We start from the raw sequence: 17,648 nt of genomic DNA on the forward strand, positions 1-17,648 counted from the left end.
AAAATAAACTGTGAAGATAAACAATTTCATCCATCTGTAATGATCTGCTCAGCTGCCTGTGCAGGCAGGCAGCTTTTTGACCATTGTTTAGGTTTGCATGCTGCAGGACTCTGGAAAGAAGAGCTTCTGTCAGTTTTGCAGCTTGTGCTTGCTGAGGAATTTGCATACGTTGTTATGCAAATTGCCTGGCCACATTCATTGGAGGCGTGTACTATAAGTACTATGAGTTTCCCACAATGCTTGGCTGGTCATAAGGATTTAGTCCTGTGTAACACTCCTGGATGAGTGTCAGCCTTACTCTCTGTTTGAAGATCAGCTTAGAGTAATTCCTGGAAAACTGCACTAGGCAGGTTTCCTTAGTGCAGTTAGGATTGCTTATCTGTTTGTTTGTTCTGTTGCGATTGTCCTGTCCCAGCGGTGGTCGACAGGAAATGGTTCTGATCTCTGTTCTTGGAGTATAGCTGGTGCAGCGGTTGCTACCAGCTATCTCTTCTGTTCTGTCTCCTTGGATCGCGCTGGCCACTTTCCGCTAGTGCTGTGGATCCTTCTGTTCTGCTACTCTGTACCTGGATCGCGCTAGCCACTTTCACTAGTGCTGTGGATCCTTCTGTTCTGCTCCTCTGTCTGCCTGGATCGCACTCGCCAAGCGCTAGTGCTGTGGATCCTTCTGTTCTGCTACTCTGTACCTGGATCGTACTAGCATCCTGCGCTAGTACTGTGGATCCTTCTGTTCTGTCTTCCTGAATTGCGCTAGCCACTTTCGCTAGTGCTGTGGATCCTATCTCTCGTTTGTCCCTGTTTTCGTGTGTCTGTCTTGTCTGCTACGAACGCTTGCTGGAGGCTCGGTGAGGTAACTGTTAAGCAAGCGCTCGCGTCCTCTGTTACATGTTTGTCTGTCGATGGTTAGTTAGGCGTGCTTGTCTCTATTGTGCTTATCACGTGGAGACCGCGCATGAATGCGTGCACTGTTGCGAATGAGTGCGGTGTTCGCGTTCAGTTAGCGTTTGTTATTTTCCGTATCTCCTCATTGTATGATTTGCTGTGCCTTTGCTATCCTCATATTCTGTTCTGATCCGCCTTGTGTCACTTCTTTTTTCTGTTTCGTATCTGCTGTTGTGTGTGCGCTGTCGCGGGGTGGCGACTAGATTGGCACACACACATACAACCTGTCCCTTTGCTCGTTCTCATTCACAATCGCTTCTCTTGCGATTGCGTTCTGCTCTTCGTACAATTCCTGTCTGGCATCTGTGGAGGTACAGAGGATTGGTTCCTTTGCACTCCTCAGCGCCATCTGCCAACAGGAATTTCCCTCTACGGGTGCGTAGCACCTTTTGCTGGGTTCCTGCAATTATACGCCTGTGGAGGATTTCTGCCTCATCAGCGCACGCGTTGTGCGCCGATCACGGAGAAAGTTCCACAATCGTTACACCATCCTACTCCTGAAAAATGTATTCAATTTTTTAGAACCTCCCAGTTTTATTTTCTGTTTTAAAAAGCTAAAAAAGTAGGTTTAATGCTATTGTCTCATATGATAAGGATTCAGCTTTTCCCATAGTCTCGCAGTTAGCAATTATGTGACCAACAAGACAAATTCAGCAATCATGAGGCCCCCAACAAATCATGAGGCCCCCAACAAGACAAATTCAGCAATCATGAGGCCTCCAACAAATCATGAGGCCCCCAACAAGACAAATTCAGCAATCATGAGGCCTCCAACAAATCATGAGGCCCCCAACAAGACAAATTCAGCAATCTTGAGGCCCCCAACAAATCATAAGGCTCCCAACAAGACAAATTCAGCAGTCATGAGGCACATAAATAGACAGCATTTCACATAAATAGGCAGAATGTCCCCTTAATATGGTAGCCCCCCAAGTTAGGTAGTGAGTGACAGGGACCCCCAGGTTAGCTAGTGAGTGACAGGCACATCCAGTTAGGTAGTGAGTGAAAGGGACCCCGATAGTGAGTGACAGGGAGCCCCTTTAGGTAGTCAGTGAGTGCCAGGGAGCCCCTTTAGGCAGTGAGTGAATGCCAGGGAGCCCCTTTAGGCAGTGAATGAGTGCCAGGGAGCCCCTTTAGGTAGTGAGTGAGTGACAGGGAGGCCCTTTAGGTAGTGAGTGAGTGACAGGGAGTCCCTTTAGGTAGTGAGTGAGTTACAGGGAGCCCCTTTAGGAAGTGAGTGAGTGACAGGGAGCCCCATTAGGGAGTGAGTGAGTGACAGGGAGGCCCTTTAGGTAGTGAGTGAGTGCCAGGGAGCCCCTTTAGGCAGTGAGTGAGTGACAGGGAGCCCCTTTAGGTAGTGAGTGAGTGACAGGGAGTCCCTTTAGGTAGTGAGTGAGTGACAGGGAGTCCCTTTAGGTAGTGAGTGAGTGAAAGGGAGTCCCTTTAGGTAGTGAGTGAGTCACAGGGAGCCCCTTTAAGAAGTGAGTGAGTGACAGGGAGCCCCATTAGGCAGTGAGTGAGTGCCAGGGAGCCCCTCTAGGTAGTGAGTGAGTGCCAGGGAGCCCCTTTAGGTAGTGAGTGAGTGACAGGGAGCCCATTAGGTAGTGAGTGAGTGACAGGGAGCCCCATTAGGGAGTGAGTGAGTGACAGGGAGTCCCTTTAGGTAGTGAGTGAGTGACAGGGAGTCCCTTTAGGTAGTGAGTGAGTCACAGGGAGCCCCTTTAGGAAGTGAGTGAGTGACAGGGAGCCCCATTAGGCAGTGAGTGAGTGCCAGGGAACCCCTTTAGGTAGTGAGTGAGTGCCAGGGAGGCCCTTTAGGCAGTGAGTGAGTGACAGGGAGGCCCTTTAGGATGTGAGTGAGTGACAGGGAGTCCCTTTAGGTAGTGAGTGAGTCACAGGGAGCCCCTTTAGGAAGAGAGTGAGTGACAGGGAGCCCCATTAGGTAGTGAGTGAGTGACAGGGAGCCCCATTAGGGAGTGAGTGACAGGGAGTCCCTTTAGGTAGTGAGTGAGTGACAGGGAGTCCCTTTAGGTAGTGAGTGAGTCACAGGGAGCCCCTTTAGGAAGTGAGTGAGTGACAGGGAGCCCCATTAGGGAGTGAGTGAGTGACAGGGAGGTCCTTTAGGTAGTGAGTGAGTGCCAGGGAGCCCCTTTAGGCAGTGAGTGAGTGACAGGGAGCCCCTTTAGGTAGTGAGTGAGTGACAGGGAGTCCCTTTAGGTAGTGAGTGAGTGAAAGGGAGTCCCTTTAGGTGGGGAGTGAGTCACAGGGAGCCCCTTTAAGAAGTGAGTGAGTGACAGGGAGCCCCATTAGGCAGTGAGTGAGTGCCAGGGAGCCCCTTTAGGTAGTGAGTGAGTGCCAGGGAGCCCCTTTAGGTAGTGAGTGAGTGACAGGGAGCCCATTAGGTAGTGAGTGAGTGACAGGGAGCCCCATTAGGGAGTGAGTGAGTGACAGGGAGTCCCTTTAGGTAGTGAGTGAGTGACAGGGAGTCCCTTTAGGTAGTGAGTGAGTCACAGGGAGCCCCTTTAGGAAGTGAGTGAGTCACAGGGAGCCCCTTTAGGAAGTGAGTGAGTGACAGGGAGCCCCATTAGGGAGTGAGTGAGTGACAGGGAGGCCCTTTAGGTAGTGAGTGAGTGACAGGGAGCCCCTTTAGGCAGTGAGTGAGTGCCAGGGAGCCCCTTTAGGTAGTGAGTGAGTGACAGTGAGTCCCTTTTAAGTAGTGAGTGAGTGAAAGGGAGTCCCTTTAGGTAGTGAGTGAGTCACAGGGAGCCCCTTTAAGAAGTGAGTGAGTGACAGGGAGCCCCATTAGGCAGTGAGTGAGTGCCAGGGAGCCCCTTTAGGTAGTGAGTGAGTGCCAGGCAGCCCCTTTAGGTAGTGAGTGAGTGACAGGGAGCCCATTAGGTAGTGAGTGAGTGACAGGGAGCCCCATTAGGGAGTGAGTGAGTGACAGGGAGTCCCTTTAGGTAGTGAGTGAGTGACAGGGAGTAGTTTTGGGCGAACAGTGTTCGCCACTGTTCGGGTTCTGCAGAACATCACCCTGTTCGGGTGATGTTCGAGTTCGGCCGAACACCTGATGGTGTTCGGCCAAACCATTCGGCCACATGGCCGAACTAAGAGCGCATGGCCGAACGTTCCCCGAACGTTCGGCTAGCGCTGTGATTGGCCGAACGGGTCACGTGGTTCGGACCCGAACGCGCGCTGATTGGCCGAACTGTCACGTGGTTCGGGTAAATAAATACCCGAACCACTTCATATCTCCGCCATTTGTCTGTGGGTTTAGCTTTGGGTAGGCAGGCAGGGTAGTTCGCGCTCCAGCCACGCTAGCCAGGGTCCCCCCAGTCATTGTGTCGCTGCTGGGAATAGTAGTACACCGCTCGCTCAGCCACACTATATAGCATTGTGTTTACTGCCACTCTGTGTACCTCGCTCAGCCACACTATATAGCATTCTGTTTACTGCCACTCTGTGTCTGCTGGGAATAGTAGTACACCGCTCGCTCAGCCACACTATATAGCATTGTGTTTACTGCCACTCTGTGTACCTCACTCAGCCACACTATATAGCATTCTGTTTACTGCCACTCTGTGTCTGCTGGGAATAGTAGTACACCGCTCGCTCAGCCACACTATATAGCATTGTGTTTACTGCCACTCTGTGTACCTCGCTCAGCCACACTATATAGCATTCTGTTTACTGCCACTCTGTGTCTGCTGGGAATAGTAGTACACCGCTCGCTCAGCCACACTATATAGCATTCTGTTTACTGCCACTCTGTGTACCTCGCTCAGCCACACTATATAGCATTCTGTTTACTGCCACTCTGTGTCTGCTGGGAATAGTAGTACACCGCTCGCTCAGCCACACTATATAGCATTGTGTTTACTGCCACTCTGTGTACCTCGCTCAGCCACACTATATAGCATTGTGTTTACTGCCACTCTGTGTCTGCTGGGAATAGTAGTACACCGCTCGCTCAGCCACACTATATAGCATTCTGTTTACTGCCACTCTGTGTACCTCGCTCAGCCACACTATATAGCATTGTGTTTACTGCCACTCTGTGTACCTTGCTCAGCCACACTATATAGCATTGTGTTTACTGCCACTTTGTGTCTGCTGGGAACAGTAGTACACCGCTCGCTCAGCCACACTATATAGCATTGTGTTTACTGCCACCCTGTGTACCTTGCTCAGCCACACTATATAGCATTGTGTTTACTGCCACTCTGTGTCTGCTGGGAACAGTAGTACACCGCTCGCTCAGCCACACTATATAGCATTGTGTTTACTGCCACTCTGTGTCTGCTGGGAACAGTAGTACACTGCCGCTCACTCAGTCACCCCATTACTATATAGCATTGCTGGGATCTGTAGTACTCTGCTCACCCACCCATACCATTGTACTGCCAGTCACTGTGTATATTGCTGGGATCTGTAGTACTTCACTCACCGTCAACCACTATATAGCATTGCGTACTCTGCCAGTCAGTGTGTATATTGCTGGGATCAGTAATACTCCACTCAACGTCAACCACTATATGAGCTCACCATGAGTTCCTCAGAGACCTCCGCTGTGAGCAGCACTCCCAACAACAGCAACAGCCAACGCCCCATGCAAGCTATAACATCCACCCCAGCAGCCAGTGGTCAGCAGCAGCCCTCCCCGGAGGAGAACGTTGTGTCCATCGGTCCGGCGCCAGAGCGATTATTGAGGGATGACATTGAGGAGATGATGGGGCCTGATGTGGAGGAGGAGGTCGGGCTCAGGCCAGCATCCCAAGTTAATGTTGAGGACGATGAGGGGTCTGTGTCTGGGGATGTTGGGGTGGCAGAGGTGGTGGGTGGGTCAGACTCAGGAGAAGAGTTGTATGATGAGGATGATGATCGGGACCATCTGTATGTGCCTCAGAGTCCGACCCCAGAAAACATGTTGTATCGTGTGTTTAGGTACTAAAATCTGCGTTCCCACTTCCCAGTACTGCCCGGGTCCACGGATCTATATAATTTTTTGGGCAGCACTATCAAACTGTGGTACTATGAGTGAGTTGCCATGGTCCTTCTGTGCTGTCACACTCACCGTCTGTCTGCAGATGGATTGTTCAACACAGCTACGCCATCTGACATGTAGTCCTTGACCATCTTCTCCAGGCGATTGGTGTTGGAGGACGTGGAACTGCCCGATTGCTGTTCTGTGGGCTGCTGCATGGGTGTCAGAAAATGTTCCCACTCCAAGGACACTGCCAATACCATTCCCTTTTGGGCACTAGCAGCAGCTTGTGTTCTTTGCTGCCCTCCTGGTCCTCCTGGGTTTGCTGAAGTCAGTCTGTCGGCGTACAACTGGCTAGAGAAGGAGGAGGATGTCAAACTCCTCTCTAAAGTCTCCATCCTCAAGGGCCTGCTGGAATTGTTCCATTTTTGACCTGTCTGACACTTTCTTCAATCAGTTTTTTAACATTGTGTTTGTATAAACTGGGTATAAACCCAGTAATTGGTGTTGTCCAGAATAATGAATAATAATGAATAGTGAATAATGCGCGGACCGCGTTCAATGCAGTCTAGCATGAATTGAGCCATGTGTGCCAGAGAATCCTGCCAGACTCCTCTGTCTATATGTTCTTGTGAGCGTTGTGATTGTTGTGATGCACCATATTCGTCACCAGCATCACTTTCTTCCTCTTCTGCTGTCCATTCCCGCTAAATTGTGGAAGTCCAACGTGCACCGCTCTGTCCCTCGGCAGTGGGGGCATCCAATTCCTGCTCCAACTCCAGCTGTTCCTCGTCCTGTTCTTTGTCATAGCTGGGACCAGCGTTTCCTGAGGCAGGTTGCCTGATGTTGGTATCATCACGCTGATCGTTTTCATCTTCAGATTCCCCCACGTTGGAGTGAGGAGGACGCCGCCGACCCCGACACCAAGCTGAACCCCGGCGAACTCCAAGCAGAGGATCTTCAGGAACCCTCAAGGCTTTGAGCAAGCTGAGGAGGATCAGCAGTCCCGACGAGACCTCTCCTCATATGTGACTGTGTGCAGTGGAGTAGAGCTCCCCAGAACAACCTCTCACTTGTCAGTTTGTCACTGGTCACTTTGTCACTTTGTCATTTTGTCACTTTGTCACTTTGTCACTTGTCACTTTGTCACTTGTCACTTGTCACTTTGTCACTTTGTCATTTTGTCACTTTGTCATTTTGTCACTTTGTCAGTCACTTTGTCACTTTGTCACTTTGTCACTGGTCACTTTGTCACTTTTCACTTTGTCACTTGTCACTTGGTCACTTGTCACTTGGTCACTTGGTCACTTGTCCAGATGATCTCGGTACACCTCCTGCGATTCAAATTCCTGCACACATTGCTCTGGGATTTGGGTGTGATGAATGATGCATCTAACTGGCCACCGGAGGCAATTAAGGCCTTCAAAACATTGAAAGCAGCTTTCTGTTCCGCCCCCATTTTGCGTCATGTTGAGTTGTTGACGTCATGTTCATCCTCGGCCTCGCCTTGCATTTCAGTGCGAGGTGCATTTTCCACAGAAAAAGGTTGTGAATCCGGGCACAACATTTGTGGCTGTTCCATTGACCTTTCACAGGTAGAAGATTGTGGGGGTGGGAATAGCTCCTCCGAATAGCCCATTGTGTCCTGACAACTACTCATTGCATTGCTTTGCGCACGCATTTTTTTGTCCTCATGCAAGGCCTGAGTTGCGCCTGAAAGCGTGGCCTTCTCCTCCTGCGCCTCCTCCTGTTCCATCAAGTCTGCTGCTGCTGGGTTAGCGTTGCCGCCCGGTCCCTGTTTATTGAACCTCTTATCTTTATTACATTTATGACTGCATGGCGGTACAAAGCATGCTATCCGCACGCTTCTTGTCCTCATGCAAGGCCTGGGTTGTTGTGTCTCAAAGCGTGGCCTTCTCCTCCTGCGCCTCCTCCTGTTCCATCACGTGTGCTGCTGCTGCTGCTGGGTTAGTGTTGCCGGTCCCTGTTTATGGAACCTCTCATCTTTATTACATTTATGACTGCATGGCGGTAAAAAGCATGCTATCCGCACGCTTCTTGTCCTCCTGCAAGGCCTGGGTTGTTGTGTCTCAAAGCGTGGCCTTCTCCTCCTGCGCCTCCTCCTGTTCCATCACGTGTGCTGCTGCTGCTGCTGGGTTAGCGTTGCCGGTCCCTGTTTATGGAACCTCTCATCTTTATTACATTTATGACTGCATGGCGGTAAAAAGCATGCTATCCGCACGCTTCTTGTCCTCATGCAAGGCCTGGGTTGTTGTGTCTCAAAAAGCGTGGCCTTCTCCTCCTGTGCCTCCTCCTCCTGTTCCATCACGTGTGCTGCTGCTGGTGCTGGGTTAGCGTTGCCGGTCCCTTTTCCTGGAACATCTTCTCTGTATTACATTTATGACTGCATGGCGACAAAAAGCATGTTACCTGTGCAAAGAAACATGACATTTTCCACATTTAAAAGACAGTTTTTCCTTTGAAACTTTACAATCAATTTTCTCAAAAACTATAAGCTCTTTTTCAAATATTTTTTTTCCTCTTGTACCCACTCCCAAGGTGCACATACCCTGCAAATTTGGGGTATGTAGCATGTAAGGAAGCTTTACAAAGCACGAAAGTTCGGGTCCCCATTGACTTCCATTATGTTCGGAGTTCGGCGCGAACACCTGAACATTGCGGCGATGTTCGGCGAACGTTCGCGAACCCGAACATCTAGGTGTTCGCCCAACACTAACAGGGAGTCCCTTTAGGTAGTGAGTGAGTGACAGGGTGCCCCATTAGGCAGTGAGTGAGTGACAGGTAGTCCCTTTAGGTAGTGAGTGAGTGCCAGGGAGCCCCTTTAGGCAGTGAGTGAGTGACAGGGTGCCCCATTAGGCAGTGAGTGAGTGCCAGGGAGCCCCTTTAGGTAGTGAGTGAGTGCCAGGGAGGCCCTTTAGGCAGTGAGTGAGTGACAGGGAGGCCCTTTAGGCAGTGAGTGAGTGACAGGTAGTCCCTTTAGGTAGTGAGTGAGTGCCAGGGAGCCCCTTTAGGCAGTGAGTGAGTGACAGGGAGCCCATTTAGGTAGTGAGTGAGTGCCAGGGAGCCCCTTTAGGTAGTGAGTGAGTCACAGGGAGCCCCTTTAGGAAGTGAGTGAGTGACAGGGAGTCCCTTTAGGTAGTGAGTGAGTGACAGGGAGTCCCTTTATGTAGTGAGTGAGTCACAGGGAGCCCCTTTAGGGAGTGAGTGAGTGCCAGGGAGCCCCTTTAGGTAGTGAGTGAGTGACAGGGAGGACCCCCCCCCTCTAGCCGCCGCCGCTCCCCCCTTACCTTGCAGACAGTGTGTCACTCAGACCTCAGGATCAGCGGCGACCCGACCAGTATGAGCGGGCGCCGGACACACCCGCTCTATATGCGGAAGTGATGTCACTTCCGCATATCAGTGCGGGCGCTGGGTCCTAGCGCCCGCACGATTGGTCGCCGGCTGGCCGCCTGATCGAGGTCTGAGTGACGCGGCGGCGGCTGGAGGGAGCCGTTGACAGAGGGGGTGGTGGCTGGGGAAGAGATCCGTGGCACCCCAGGACAGATTGGGGGCACGTGCCCCCCCAAAATAGGGCTAACAACGCCCCTGAACATGTGTCAGACTGGGTTGCACTGTTAATCAAAAAGTCCAAAATTGAACACGCAGTATCTGCCTTGTACCAGTGTTTGCTGGAACAGGACAGTCAAATATACGGTAGAAAAAGAAAACCCTTTAAAGAATAGCACCTCCCACAGCAAATTTTATTTATTGAGCCCAACAGGGGGACAACCCGGGTTCAGTATACACAACCTAGTGTGATAAAAGACCAATAAACAACACCTGTGCAATAAAATCTTAAGGAAAAAAACACATGAATAACTGTGACATATATAAAAATAAAGTGCACAATTGCTATCCAGATATACAGTATTAATAGGGATAAGAGGATGCCTGGTAGAAAATGGAGGCAAAAGAGCAGCCCATAGGAAAAGAGAGCATAAAGTGGAGTAGTGCAAAAAAATAGGAGATACTTAACCCATAATGATAAGGTCAATCTCAGCAGCACAGCAGTGAACAAGGAAATCCCTCAGAGGACAAGATCCCACTAGTTCTGCAGGAGTCACCCTGCTTTATCAAGGAGAGAGGATCCTCTCCTTGATAAAGCGAGGTGACGCCCACGGAACTAGTGGGATCTTGTCCTCTGAGGGGATTCCTGGTTCCCTGCTGTGCTGCTGAGATTGACCTTAACATTTATGGGCTAAGTATCTCCTATTTTTTTGCACTACTCCACTTTATGCTCTCTTTTCCTATGGGCTGCTTTTTTGCCTCCATTTTCTACCAGGCATTAGAGATGGCCCGAACGGTTCGGCGGTGAACGGTTCCTGGCGAACTTCCGTGGTTTGCATTCGCGGAGAACCGCGAACTTTTCTGGAAGTTCGATTCGCCCCCATAGTGCATCATTAGTATCAACTTTGACCCTCTACATCACAGTCAGCAGGCACATTGTAGCCAATCAGGCTACACTCCCTCCTGGAGCCCCCCCCCCCCCTTATAAAAGGCATGCAGCATCAGGCATTGGACTCACTCATGTGCCTGCAGTAATTAAAGGGAGAGCTGGTGTGCAGAGACCTATAGGGAAAGCTTAGTTAGGCTCTTGTAGGCTTGTTAGCTTGCTCCTTGCTATATAAATACTAAATAATAATAATAATAATAATAATAATAATTCTTATTGCTAAAAAAGCACCCCTCAACAGCTTTTTTGAGAGCTAATCGTGTGTGTGTGTGTGTGTGTGTGTGTGTGTGTGTGTGTGTGTGTGTGTATGTGTCCCTCTTGCATTATATACAGCCCTGTCAGTCAGTCGCAGCTGGCCTTTGGCCCCTTTGTGTATAATTACTACTGTTCCAGGTGCACATTATAATACTCATCACTGCATATACCTACCTGTTGTTCACTTCAGTGCACCCACCTATCTACATGAGCGCACGCAGTGTCACTGTGCCTGTCCAGTACCTGTCTGTGTGTGACAGGTGCACATTAAAATACCCATCAGTGCAAATACCTACCTGTTCTTCATAGTGCACCCACCTACCTACATGAGCGCACGCAGTGTCACTGTGCTTGTCCAGTATCTGTCTGTGTGTGACAGGCGCACATTGTAATACCCATCACTGCATATACCTACCTGTTGTTCACTTCAGTGCACCCACCTACCTACGTGAGCGCACACAGTGTGAAATGTAATACCACCAGTCACTGTACCTGTTCACGGTACTTGTGTGTGACAGGTGCACATTTGTAATACCCATCACTGCATATACCTATCTGTTGTGTTCAGTGCACCCACCTACCTATGTGAGTGCACGCAGTGTGATATACCACTCCGTGCATACCTGTTAACTGCACCTGTGTGATTGCACATTGTATTAGTCAAGTCAGTGCATACCTTTCACTTCATCCCCCCCGATATGGACAAAATGGACAAAACTGGTAGAGGCAGAGGCAGACCCAGAGGAAGGCCACCCGGCAGATCTTTGCGAGGTCGTGCTGATTTGATTTTGTGCGGCCCTGGACCAAAGTACAGTGCTCAGAAGAAGGCACGTCCCATCAACTCCCAAGATTGTCAGGACGTGGTTGACTATTTAACACAGAACACCCCATCTTCTGCAGCCACCAGCACTACTACAAGCACTACATCCACTGCATTTGAGAGTTCGCAGGAGTTATTTGGTGGGGAAATCACTGATGCACAGCCATTATTGTTACAACCAGATGAAGGCGCTAAGCAAGTTACACCACCTCATATGTCTGAATTAGGCGACACAATGGACGTAACGTGTGAGGAGGAGGAGGATGAAGTACCTGCTATTGGTGCAGTTTTGGAGGTGTCTGAGGCAAGAGAAGCTGGGCAGGATGATGATTATGATGACGACGATGATACGAATGCCACGTATGTTCACAATAGAGGAGATGAACAGGGGGACAGTTCAAAGGGGGAGTCAGAGAGGAGTAGGAGGAGACTAGTTCCTGAAAGAAGCAGGTGGAGCTCGTCGTCAGAAACAGCTGGTGGCAGTGTCCGGGCGCCATTTATCACCACCTATGGACAGCCAGCCAACATGCCCTTCAACGTCAGCTGCTGATGCCACCATAGTGCCATCACCCCAGGGGGGCTCAGCGGTTTGGAAATTCTTTAATGTGTCTGCCTCAGATCAGAGCAATGCCATCTGTTCTCTCTGCCTCCAAAAATTGAGCCGTGGAAAGACCAACACTCACGTAGGGACAAGTGCCTTATGAAGGCACATGGAGAAAAGGCACAAACTGCAATGGGAAGAGCACCTGAGCAAAAGCAGCACACAAAAGAAACGCCACCCTCCTCCTCTTCCTCCTTCAGGTGCCGCACCTTCACAGCCACCCTCCTCCACTCCGCCTCTGCCCTTGAGCAGCTCCTGCTCCTCTGCCCACAGCAGCCAGGTGTCCGTGAAGGAAATATTTGAGCGGAAGAAGCAAATTTCTGCCAGTCACCTCCTTGCCTGGCATCTGACAGCTGGTGTGGCGGAACTGTTAGCTCGCCAGGTGTTACCATACAAGCTGGTGGATTAAAAGGCCTTCCGTAAATTTGTGGCTATTGGGACACCGCAGTGGAAGATACCAGGCCGCAATTATTTCTCTAAGAAGGCGATACCCAAACTGTACCGTGAAGTTTAGAGGCAAGTGGTGTCATCTTTGGCACACAGCGTTGGGTCAAGGGTCCACCTGACTAGGGATGCCTGGTCTGCCAAGCACGGTCAGGGCCGATACATTACTTACACAGCCCATTGGGTCAACCTGGTGACCGATGGCAAGCAGAGAGTACGTGGCTGTGCAGCAGACCAACTTGTGACACCTCCACGGCTTGCAGGCAGCCTGCAGCCATCTCCTCTCCTCCTGCTACATCCTTCGCTGTCGTCATCCTCCTCCTCCTTGGCTGAGTGGCAGTTCAACTCTACTGGTGCTGCGATCTCCTCTCCAGCTACACAGCCCCAGCTCCCCAGGGCCTATGCTGCATGCCAGGTACGACGGTGTCACACCATCTTAGACATGTCTTGCCTCAAAGAGGAGAGACACACTGGACCAGCTCTCCTGGCTGCTCTTAACAAACAGGTGGATCAGTGGCTGACCCCGCACCAGCTGGAGATCGGCAACGTGGTGTGTGACAATGGCAGCAATCTCCTTTCTGCTTTGAATTTGGGAAAGCTGACATATGTACCCTACATGGCAGATGTGCTGAATCTAGTCATTCAAAGATTTGTGTCAAAGTACCCAGGCTTAGAGGACGTCCTGAAGCAGGCCAGGAAGTTGTGTGGGCATTTCAGGCGGTCTTACACGGCCATGGCACGCTTTGCGGACATTCAGTGGAGAAAGGACTCGCTGGAATTCGACCCTGGTCATGTTCTCTCGCCTGCTAGAACAGGAGAAAGCCGTTACCCAGTACCTCTACAATTTCAGTAGCAGGACACAATCTGGGGAGATGGGGATGTTCTGGCCCCCGAACTGGACACTGATGCGAAATGCATGCAGGCTCATGCGGCCGTTTGAGGAGGTGACCAACCTGGTGAGTCGCAGTGAAGGCACCATCAGCGACTTGATCCCGTACCCTTGCTTCCTGGAGCGTGCCGTGCGTAGAGTGGTGGATCAAGCTGTGGAGGAGCGTGAACAGGAACAGTTATGGGAGGAACAATTGTGGGAGCAATTTTCATCAGAATCAGATGTTTCCTCAACGCCTGCAGCAGCACAGAGGGGGGAGGAGGAGGAAGAGGAGTCAGACTCAGATGATGAGGAAGGTGTTTCTTTGGAGGAGGAGGTAGCGGCAGAAGAACAACCACAGCAGGCGTTGCAGGGGGCTTGTGCTGCTTGACGTTCCCGTGGTATTGTTCGTGGCTGGGGGGAGGAGGAGGACTTACCTGACGTCACTGAGGAAGAGCAAGAGGAAATGGACAGTACGCCTTGATCCAACGTTGTGCAGATGGCATCTTTCATGCTGTCCAGCCCGTTGAGGGACCCCCGTATAAAAAATCTCAAGGGGAATGAGCTGTACTGGGTGGACACACTACTAGACTCTCGATATAGGCACAAAGTGGCGGACAGGTTACACACTCACCAGAAGGCAGAAAGGATACAGCACATGCAGAACAAGCTGGCAACTATGCTTTACAATGCATTTAAGGGTGATGTCACAGCACAACACAATAAAGGTACCACTGCCAGTAATCCTCCTCCCATGTCCACGCAGGCAAGGACAGGATGCTCCAGCGATCTCATGGTGATGTCGGACATGCAGACATTCTTTAGTCCAACGCCTTGACTTAGCGCCTCCGGATCCACCCTCCACCAACGCCTGGACCGGCAGGTAGCCGACTACCTGGCCTTAAGTGTGGATGTAGACACTGTGAGCAACAATTAACCCTTGGACTACTGGGTGCGCAGCTTGACCTGTGGCCAGAGCTGTCCCAATTTGCCATCCAACTTCTGTCTTGCCCTGCCTTAAGCGTCCTGTCTGAAAGGACCTTCAGCGCAGCTGGAGGCATTGTCACTGAGAAGAGAAGTCGCCTAAGTCACAAAAGTGTTCAGTACCTCACCTTTATCAAAATGAATGAGGCATAGATCCCGGAGGGCTACTGCCTGCTTCATCAGCAAACAAAATGGGGACAACAGCTGGAGGCATTGTCACTGAGAAGAGAAGTCGCCTAAGTCACAAAAGTGTTCAGTACCTCACCTTTATCAAAATGAATGAGGCATAGATCCCGGAGGGCTACTGTCTGCTTCATCAGGCAAACAAAATGGGGACAACAGGGATTCTGCAGTAGTGGGTTTAGCACCTGAGGCCTGAGGCGCTAAACCCACTACTGCAGAATCTCTGTCGTTTCCATTTTGTTTGCCTGATGAAGTGGGTTTGACCTGCAAAACGCGTTGCACTGTCTTTTTGGGGTACCATATAATAAATGTATTGATTCATATGAAGACACACACTCTCCGAGACAGTATACCAGGGAAAATTTAAAGCACACACTCAGTCCGTCAGGACAAATCCTCTGGGTATATCAACAGAGTTAGTCACTCCTTGGATTAAAACTGTAGTAGGTCATAGAGTTGGGCCGAACGGTTCGCCTGCGAACGGTTCCATGCGAACTTCAGTGGTTCGTTCGCATCCCGCAGGCGAACTTTTGCGGAAGTTCGGTTCGCCCCATAATGCACCATGAGAGTCAACTTTGACCCTCTACATCACAGTCAGCAGGCCCAGTGTAGCCAATTAGGCTACACTAGCCCCTGGAGCCACTCCTCCCCTAATACAAGGCAGGCAGCGGCGGCCATTACGCTCACTCGTGTGCCTGCGTTAGTGAGAGTAGGGCGAGCTGCTGCAGACTGTCTCTCATAGGGAAAGATTAGTTAGGCTTAGCTTGTTCCTGGCTGCATACATGTTCTGTTCAGTACCTGCATACCTTTTCAGTGAACCTGTTCAGTGAACCTGCCACTGCATACCTGTTCTGTGAACCCACCACTGCATACATGTTCTGTGAACCCACCACTGCATCCCTGTACTGTGAACTCACCACTGCATACCTGTTCAGTGAACCCACCACTGCATACCTGTTCAGTGAACCCGCCACTGCATACCTGTTCAGTGAACCCGCCACTGCATACCTGTTCTGTGAACCCACCACTGCATACCTGTTCTGTGAACCCACCACTGCATACCTGTTCTGTGAACCCACCACTGCATACCTGTACTGTGAACTCACCACTGCATACCTGGTCAGTGAACCCACCACTGCATACCTGTTCAGTGAACCCACCACTGCATACCTGTTCAGTGAACCCGCCACTGCATACCTGTTCAGTGAACCCGCCACTGCATACCTGTTCTGTGAACCCACCACTGCATACCTGTTCTGTGAACCCACCACTGCATACCTGTTCAGTGAACCCACCACTGCATACCTGTTCAGTGAACCCGCCACTGCATACCTGTTCTGTGAACCCACCACTGCATACCTTTTCTGTGAACCCACCACTGCATACCTGTTCTGTGAACCCACCACTGCATACTTGTACTGTGAACTAACCACTGCATACCTGTTCAGTGAACCCACCACTGCATACCTGTTCAGTGAACCCACCACTGCATACCTGTTCAGTGAACCCGCCACTGCATACCTGTTCTGTGAACCCACCACTGCATACCTGTTCTGTGAACCCACCACTGCATACCTGTTCTGTGAACCCACCACTGCATACCTGTACTGTGAACCCACCACTGCATACCTGTTCTGTGAACCCACCACTGCATACCTGTACTGTGAACTCACCACTGCATACCTGTTCAGTGAACCCACCACTGCATACCTGTTCAGTGAACCCGCCACTGCATACCTGTTCTGTTAACCCGCCACTGTATACCTGTTCTGTTCAGTGAACCCACCACTGCATACCTGTTCTCGTCATGGTGCGCACCAGTCCAGCACGGCCGTCACTACACAAACAGCTGTTTGCGGTGCGTTACACGGTGAGTTTGGTGTGTCAGTGTGAAGCAGTACCTTAATTACACTACCTGATTGATGTATACACATGCAAGATGTTTTAAAGCACTTTAGGCCTGTCATTTAGCATTCAATTTGATTTCTGCCCTTAAAACGCTGCTTTGCGTCAAATCCAGATTTTTCCCGGGGACTTTTGGCATGTATCCCACTCCTCCACCTGGGGGTCCAGGTGTTAGACCCCTTGAAACATCTTTTCCATCACTTTTGTGGCCTGCATAATTTTTTTTTTCAAAGTTCGCATCCCCATTGAAGTCTATGGCGGTTCGCGAACTTTTACGCGAACCGAACCTTACGCGGAAGTTCGCGAACCTAAAATCGGAGGTTCGGCCCCACTCTAGTATGTCAATGAAAGTACACAGATAAGTGATACTTGATTCAAGGCGCAATACATCAATAAGTATGTGAATTAAAGCTTTAAGTGGAGGTCTTTGCTTATCCCCCAGCACTGTGATGCCCACAGAGTGGTGTAGCTATTCCACTTGAAAATTGTCACCTTGAAATCAAATAGGCGACCCTTGTGCCACTTGCAATTGGTCTCTGCCTGTTTGTGCAAATGACCATGCAAGTAAAAATGGAGGCACGTGCTGTCGCCTAATGGAGCTGGGGATACAATTCAGTGCAAGTGCTATTTACATGGTGCTTGTAATATGAAAACTGACATGTTTCACCCAACGGCTTTATCAAAGTTGCTGTACATATTTACAATGAAGATACAAAGTGCACCCCCCACCAGCAAAGTTTCCCCCAGCCAATAGCCCAAGTCAGAGCTGTAGCACCCTGTTCGGTGCGGAATTAAATACTGGTGGATGATGCACAGTCACACCCGTGGGTGTGTCAGACACGTATGGGCATACCTGTTCCGTGGTAAAGGACCCCCAGGTGCCTTCCCCACTGCGGATCATGTCTATGCCCCGTAATCTGCTTCCAAACCGCCGCTCTGGCGATGAGGTGTGTGACGTCACAATACTTCCAGTTTAGCGCTACGCAACATCCGGCCATCACGTTGTCATAGTGATGGGACGCTCCGGCTGCGCTGGCATACGCCCATGTAGGATGCTTGTAAACAACTATTACATTGTCGCGTTAAGCATGTGCCAGCGTACGCATTGTACCATTTACCGCATCCCTCACCATGGGGAGGTGCCCCGCT

Source organism: Hyperolius riggenbachi, chromosome 1, assembly GCF_040937935.1.
Source record: "Hyperolius riggenbachi isolate aHypRig1 chromosome 1, aHypRig1.pri, whole genome shotgun sequence".
NCBI classification, from domain to species: domain Eukaryota; kingdom Metazoa; phylum Chordata; class Amphibia; order Anura; family Hyperoliidae; genus Hyperolius; species Hyperolius riggenbachi.